The following is an 8,138-nucleotide window of genomic DNA, read 5'->3' as shown; positions in this document are numbered from 1 at the left end:
TTTGTGCTTCTGGCATTTCCTCTGTATTTGCAAACTAAGGTAACAAATGGTTTAATTTTTTTAGGATAAATTATTTTACCATGGAAACTTGTGTATCCTAGATTTAGAACAGCTGCCCTTGGGTTATAACAAGCCAGCTGGCCGGCCATTTCTTCAGAGGTCTCTGGCCTTCTATCAGGTGTCCAGCCGGGAAGGAGGTAAAATGAGGTGCAGAAGACCAACCCTCCTTAAGTTTTAAAGTTGTGTTTCGGATGTGGCTCACAGTTGAGTCTTAAAGCCCTCAGCCACCTGTGGGAATGGGACACTCCATGTTCTGCCATTGTATGCAGAAGGAAGGAAGGATTGCCGAGGAGATAGTCTCACACAGACTCGAGGAAGCAGGGGCCAGAACATGAAGAGCGCTCTGAAGTGTGTACTCTGTGGAAGAGAGCAATTCTGATGGAACACTGGACACCCAGAGGGGAGCATCAGCTCTCACAGCCTTGAGGGTTTTGTTGTTTCAGTAGGAGTAATAAAACCACCTATTTCTTTCATATTAAGGCATCAGTAACCTAATGTTCATCCTTGCTGGTGCCTCATGGTTCCGCTCTACTTGTCACTGATATTGCTAGAAATCAAATAGCCCAATTAAATGTCTCAACTGACAATATTAAGCAAAAACCGTACAGGTCAACCTGGAAGACATGATTTGGGCCTGAAAGACAATTAAGAAATATTTTCTCTCAGCCAAAATACAGCTCTTCAAACATCCTCAACTTCCCTTTTATACTGAAGATATAAAATGATGAAACTTTCTGTAATCAAACCCCTCTCTGCTCTGCTCTGCCTAGTTCTCAGTTCTCCACATTGCCCAGGAAATTTGGAGCCTTTAACTTAGGTAAGCTTCCATCTAGAGAATCCTTCAGCAGAGTAGGCAGCCAAGTTACTGTGTGGACAAACCTTTGTTTCTAAAAGTACAAGCAGGAATTGGTGGAGCAGTGCCTGTCATCACTTAGATTTTCTCTACAAAAGCATAAAACCGCAAAATAAGATCCTTTGCATTTCCCTCTCATTTTTCTAACCTTTGAGATAGGATCACAGTGTAGCACAGGCTGACATCAAACTCGAGGTGTGCTGGTCACCTTCTCCAGAGTGCTGGCATTCCAGGTGTCCACCAGACTCCCTTGTATTTTATGCCTATTGTCCTGGGAGAAGGAAACCTCTGTCTTTCTGCAGAAGGTTCAGATGGCTCTTAATCTGGTCTCAGATGAAGAGCTTAACGCTGGGCCTGAGAGAAGGGAAAAATGATACCCAACTAGGGAAAATAGGATTTTTACCTATTCGAAAAAAGACTGGAATAAGATATCCCCATTCACAAAGAATGTGTGCCCTCACTTGCTCTGGGGCCTGTTAGGGGCTTCCTCCCCCTGAGTCAGAATGTTCTAAGTGATGCCAGACTTTAATCTAGAAGTGAAACCTTTCCTACAAGAGGGATACTTGGAGTTTTGCTTGAGCTGTTAGCTCAGGTCAGTAGAAGAGCCTTTCAAGGGTTAGCATATGGCCCTTCAGAATAACTTGTTGATGTCCTTAGGTCAAAGTCTAAGCAAAGAAGTGCTTTTCACTGCATCGAAAATGAGGAATTCTTTTTCTTTCAAAGTTATTCTATTCTGACTTCAAAAACTGAGTCCTCTAGTGAGCAGGGTACATTTGAAACATATTTTTAACATGACAAACTTTGGCCTTAATGAGGTCAGAGGCATAGAAGCTGAGTATTTACCAAGATAAAGATGACTCAGTGGCTAAGGGTACTTGCCAGTAACCCTGAGGACCAGAGCCTGCCCTCTGCATGGTGGAAGAGAGAACAGACTCCCTGTAAGTTATCCTCCGACTCTGTACACACGCATGTCGCACGAGCCCAAACAAATGCATACAGACCCACAATAAATAAACATCAAGAAAAAATTTTAAAGATCAGCGTGAGAAAGGATGGACTGCTCAGCATCCAATGTTGACACCGTGACTTAAAGCTTGAACCCTATTCCTGGTGCCCCATCAGCTCATAGAATGCCTTCACCCTGCCCCACGATTTCCCAGCGCGCCGAAGCTCAACAGCATCCCCCACCCCCAAAAAAAAAAAACAAAAAACAAAAAAAAACCTCTGGTGCCTTGTGAATAGAATGAACCAATGTTGTGGTTTTGGTTTAATCTGCTAAACTCGTTTCCCAGACCAATTTGGATAGGTCAATTAAAAAAAAAAAAAAAATCTCATGCAGGCAGGGTGGCCTTGAACTCCTGCCTCCCTCTCCCAGATGCTGGGATTCCTGGCATGTTCTACCACTACCAGTTTCTGGTGATTTTGGAGTGTTCTGCTAGATTGAGTCCAAGGGGCTTTGTTTTTCCAAGCCAGGATTAGCTGAGTCTGCGAACGTGGAGGGTCTTCTGTTCCTCAGCAAGTGCTCATCACCTCAGGTTCTAGTCACTTGCTTCTCCCACGTCCCCCTAAGCCATCTCGACTCCTCAGTGGTCCCTGCCCCATTCCCTAACTCCTCTTCGCCTTCCTTGCTCAATATGTCAACTCACGTCCCTCCTGCCATGTTCTTCTGCCTGGAAATCTTTTCCATTTCTGTGGATGGCTCATTTGCTTTCTTCAAGAAGGTGCTTTCTCAAATCTCTTGACCAGAGAGGTCCTCCCTGTCTGCCTTATGCGATGTAGCATCCTATGCATTCTTCGCTGTTGCTCCCGGTCTTTTTTTGCTCTTTGTATTTTTTTATAGCACCTTTCACCATGATGTGCACGTGGGAGTGATCCCATGTATGCTTGTATGTTCAAACCCCTTTTTCCATATCCTACTACTGCAATTTAAAGGAATTTATGTTCTTCACTCTGATACGTACGTAGAACAGCACCTAGGTATAAATAAGACCATTTACCAAAGTACTAAAGAACAAGAAAAACAGAACAGAAACACACAGGAAGTGAACAGCCTACTAAGACACTTAAGTGAGAAGGTCAGTGTCACTTTAATGAAATACAATGAAACTACATCATTTACAGGAATGAATATTGTGTTGGTGAGAGGCTGGAGAGATGACTCAGGTTAAGAGCACTTGTTGCTGTTTTAGAGGCCTAGGCTTGGTCCTACATGGTGGCTCAAAATCATCTGTTATTCCAGTTCCAGGGGATCCAGCCTTCCTCTTCTGACCTCTGAGACCGCCAGGTATGTACGAGGTACACATACATACATGCAGGCAAAACACTCATAAAATCTAATATGTATGTTTTAAATGTATATGCAATTTATATTACCAAAACATTGCTAGGGTGCACTAACACTGCTCTCAGTGTAAGACTCATTTTCCCCAGGAAGGACACATTGTCACACCCATGTGACACCCCAGACATCGTCATTAGCACCAGTTTGCCATGAGACCTCCTTAGAGATGACAGAGCCTGAGACAAGCAGTCACTTCCCGCCTGTGTTTAAAAAAAAACAAAAAACAAAAACTAGGGTGCCAGTCATGGTCGCCCATACTTTTAATCACAACTCTCTGGAGGCTGGGACAGGTGGATCTCTGAGTTCAAGCCAGCCTGGTCTACATAGGCAGTTCTAGGACAGACAGGACCCTGTCAGAAAGAAAGAAGGAAAGGGAAGGAAAGAGCAAACTTCAAAGCCTGGGAAATTAAGGAAGCGTTATCATTTTTATTTATTCTTAAGGATTTGTTTATCTCATCTGTGGGTATGTGGTGGTTAGAATAGGTCTGGCCTCCATAGACTGTGTGAATGCTTGGCCTATAGGGAGGGAGTGACACTGTTAGGAGATGTGGCCTTGTTAGAGGAAGTGAGTCACTGTGGGGCCAGACTTTGATGTCAGCGTTCTGGGAGGCAGAGGCAGGTGGACTGCTGTGAGTTCGAGGCCAGCCTGGTATACAAAGTGAGTGCAGAACAGCCAAGGCTACAAAGAGAAACCCTGTCTTGAAAATCAAACAACAAAAGGAGTTGCCTTGGTCATGGTGTCTCTTCACAGCAATGAAACCCTAGCTAAGACAGAAGCTGATGCCAGGAAATAAAGCATTGCTGTGGTAGGCCTTACCGTGCTCAAAGAAACAAATTTAGGGGGAGTGTTGATTTGGGGACTTTGGATTAGCAAAACAGTGGAATGGCATAAATGGGGCTTACTAGGTCATACTAGTAGAAGCATGGAAGACAGTGGTGCTGAGGGTGATTTGAACTGGGGGCCTGGCTCAAGAGGTTTCAGAGGAGAACTTTAGAATGTGGCGCCTAGAGATCCTTCTGTGATGTTTTAGTGAAGAATGTGGCTGCTTTTTGCCCTTGTCTGAGGCTAAAGTGAAGACATTTAGATTAATTGCATTAGCAAAGAAAATCTCAAAAGAGCCTTGTATAGCTGTTGTGTGGTTGCTACCATCCATTTTGATGAAAAGGAGCAAGCTAAGCAAGGAAAAATGCAAAACGTGAAAAGGGGCACCAAAAAGTGGAGTGGAGCTGAGTCCTGTGTTCAAGGAGATAAGCAGCTTAAGAAATGGAATAAAGGAGCCGGGACCTCAGGGGAAGACCCCACCCAACTAAGACTCTATCTTGTGAAGAGAACAGTTTAAGTCCACTTGTGGTAGTACATGCATTTAGTGCTGGCACTCAGGAGACAGAGGCATGCAGATCTCTGAGTTCAAGGTCAGCCTGGTCTATAGAGCAAGTTCTAGAACAGCCAAGGTTAGGCAGTGAAGGAAACCACGGAAAACAGAAAGCTGATAAAGATGTCATTGAACAAGGAGTCCGTGTTCCAGACCCAGCAAGCAGCTGCTAGACTGCGTGGTTCCGGCTTTAAAGTCAAGAATAGAAGAAGGGGTTGTAGAATCTCCCTCAATGACAAAAGAAAACCACTGAGGCCAGGCATGTGGCAGGAGCGTCCCTGCATTGGAGGCTCAGAGAGACCTTTGTGTGAAACAGTGAAGGTGAAGCCTGGACTGCCTTGGAGACCCTAAGAGTTAGAGGTTAGAGATGGCAGAGCCATGGGAAATCTGCAGAGGAGAACTGCTAACAGGAAGTGGAGCCAGCTCAAGAGAAAGAAGTGTGTTACGGCCGATAAGCTGAAAGGAGTGGAGATCTGAAGAGCATTTCGACATCGGACATGGAGATGCAGATTTTGCAGTTTGCCCAGCTGGTTTTTGGTCTTGCTTTGATGCAGTATTTTTCTCACTAAGCTCCCTTATCTACATTTTGGAACAGTAATATATATATCCTGTGCCATTATATGGTGGAAGTATGTGATCTGCCGGCTTTGGTTTTATAGGAGATTGCATGAATGTCAGAAGGGAATTTGAACTTTGGACGTTTAAACATTGTTGAGACCGTGATCGACTATGAGGACTGAATGCACTTTGCATCGTGTTAAGGCTTCAAGCCTATGGTGTCCAGGGAGTGGAATTTGGTGGTTTAAATACATAGACCCATGTATTTGAATGCTTGGCCCATAGGGAAAATGGCCCTGGAGGAGATGTGTCCTTGCTGGAGTAGGTGTGGCTATCGTTTTTAACAAAATTTCAATTGTTTGATTTTACCAATGAAAACTGGGAGCCAGGTAGACGCCTGATAGCTCAGAGAGGTAGAGAAAGCACCCAACTGACCTTCCTCCTCAGGTAACATGCTTCTTCCCTGCAGTGGCAGCTCAAATACCCTCAATCTGAATATCTCCCCCTCCTACTTCCTGTGGGTCTCTCTCTGTGTCCCCCTGACGTCCTCTTACCCTCTGTGGCTTTTTTTCCTTTTTGATGTTCCTTTTTTTTTTTTTTTTTTTTTTTTCTTTTTGACTTACTATCAACTGGTTGCTTTCTCTGCCTCTTGACCTATGGTTGACTTTATTCAATCCCTGTTTACAGTATTCAAACAGAAGACCCTCGGATTAAAGTTGCGTGCTAAGGCTGAGTCACACATAATTAGAAACAGATTTTTCCAGTAAAAAAAAAAAAAAAACAAAAACACCTCAGTGTTCACAGTGTGATCAAATGTTCTGCAACATGTGGCCTCATTGGAGGAAGTGAGTCGTTGTGGAGGTGGGCTTTGAGATCTCCTACTGTCAAGCTATGCCTTGTGAGGCACACAGTCTCCTCTTGCTGCCTGCTGATCAAGATGTAGAACTCTTAGCTAATTCTCCAGCACCTGTATGCGTCCATGCTTCTCGTCATGATGATAATGGGCTAAACCTCTGAAACTTGTTAAATGTTTTCCTGTGTAAGAGTTGCCAACAGCAATAAAACCCCAGCTAAGACAGGGTATTTTGCCTGCTTGGATGTTCGTGCACAGCTTACGTACCTGCTGCCTGTGGAAGTCAGATGAGGGTTCTGGATCCCCTGGATTTGGAGTTACAGATGGTTGAGAGCCTCCATTTAGGTGGGTGCTGGGAACCAAACTCGGGTTGTCCGCAAGAGCATCAAGTGCCCTTAATCACCAAGCCAGCCCTCGGTTCTTCATTTTGAAATCATTAGAGAGCCCGCATCTAAACTTCTGTTTGTCATAGGCTGAAAATTAGTTTGTGTCTGAATGTTTGTAATATGTTAGATAATGCTTCTACAACCACTATGTCTGTTCCTGTTATGCTCTCTTAGGTCTGTGAGCAAGGGATTGAATGACCTACAGTCCAACTTTTGTTTTCAGAATAATGGCCCTTGAAATAACTCAGTGGGAGCCAGATAGTGGTGGCACATGCCTTTGATCCTAGCACGTGGGAGGCAGAGGCAGGTGGATCTCCCGAGTTTGAGGCCAGCCTGGGCGACAGACAGGACACAGAGTTCAGGACACAGAGAAACCCTGTCTTGAAAAACCAAACAGCAAAACAAAAACAAAATCCTCAGTGGGTGAAGGCACTTAGCAGCAAGCCTGACCCACCTAAGTTTGATACCTGGACCCCATGGACTAGGAGAAGAGAACCAGCTCCTGAATGTTGTTCTCTGACCTCCTCGAGTGTGCATCTGTGCGTGAGTGTGTGCAGTGAGATGGCTCATCAGATAAAATGCCTCTGAGCCTGACGGCTTACGTTAGATTCTTTGGCCCCACACTGTGGAAGCACAGAACCATCTCTTGCAAGTTGTCTTTGTGCCTGCACATATACACAGATGAATAAATAAATAAATAAACAAATAAATAAGTAGATGTAATTTTAGAATATTTCTGAATAAAAGCCTGAGCTGTCACAGCCCACGTTGTACGGTTCCGAGAGGCTCGCTGATGGATGTCAGGTGAACATCTGTAAGCGGGCTGTTTCCCCCACCCGGGCATCTGCTTCCGCTATTGCTCCCGAGAGGCTCCCACAGCTGACTTGATGCACTCGTTCCATGAGTTCCCATCCGTCTTTCCCTGTGTCACGGAGGCTGCTCAGGCTGATGGGTCTTTCAAACCACTTGTAAGCGAGGGACTGTGTGTCTATTGCCCTGGATCCAGAAATGTGTGTAATTCTCACAAACGAAAACACTGGGAGGGGTACGGCTACAAATTCAGAGTCAGGTTATATCGGTTCTGAGGTCGATGCCTGCCCTTGGGTCTCGCTTTCAGCGTGCCACTTTAATAGGCTGTTTTACCGAGCTAACCGCCTGTTGGTTAATCCACTGTCTGGGTCGCCCCTTTGAGGAGAAATGTCATGCCAGGTGTGGTGGTGCAGGCCTGTAACCCAGCAGGAGCGGGGCTTCGAGGTTGGGGCCAGCCTGGGCTACATACAGAGACTATTTCTAAAAGCAAGTGAAGGGTCCTCTCTGTGGAGGGTGCTTTTCATCTCTGTGCCTGCTTCATCCGGGTTCGCGCTCAGCTGAGGCAACCGGGGGCCTCCGCGCTGCCGCCGTTTCAGCCTCTGTTCAACTTACCAGCCTGAGTCGTGTGACGCTCTCTGCTGCTGTTCTGAGATTTGCGGGTTGACGACTGTACTTCCTAAAAGCAAATGCCGAACGAGGGACGCGACCCGCCCGCCGGAGCCAGCTCCGCATACACCAGCTCTGGTGATCCTTCCGCAATCCCAACACCCGGGAGGTGGAGGCAGGAGGTTCCGAAGCTGACTGTCCTCACCTGGATGGTGAGTCTGTCGCCCACCGGGCCTGACTGTCGCAGACTAGATGAAAAGCCAGGCTTGGTAGCACACACCTTTGGTCCGGCACTCCA

Source organism: Meriones unguiculatus, chromosome 18, assembly GCF_030254825.1.
Source record: "Meriones unguiculatus strain TT.TT164.6M chromosome 18, Bangor_MerUng_6.1, whole genome shotgun sequence".
Lineage (NCBI taxonomy): Eukaryota > Metazoa > Chordata > Mammalia > Rodentia > Muridae > Meriones > Meriones unguiculatus.
This window is presented reverse-complemented; position numbering follows the sequence as displayed.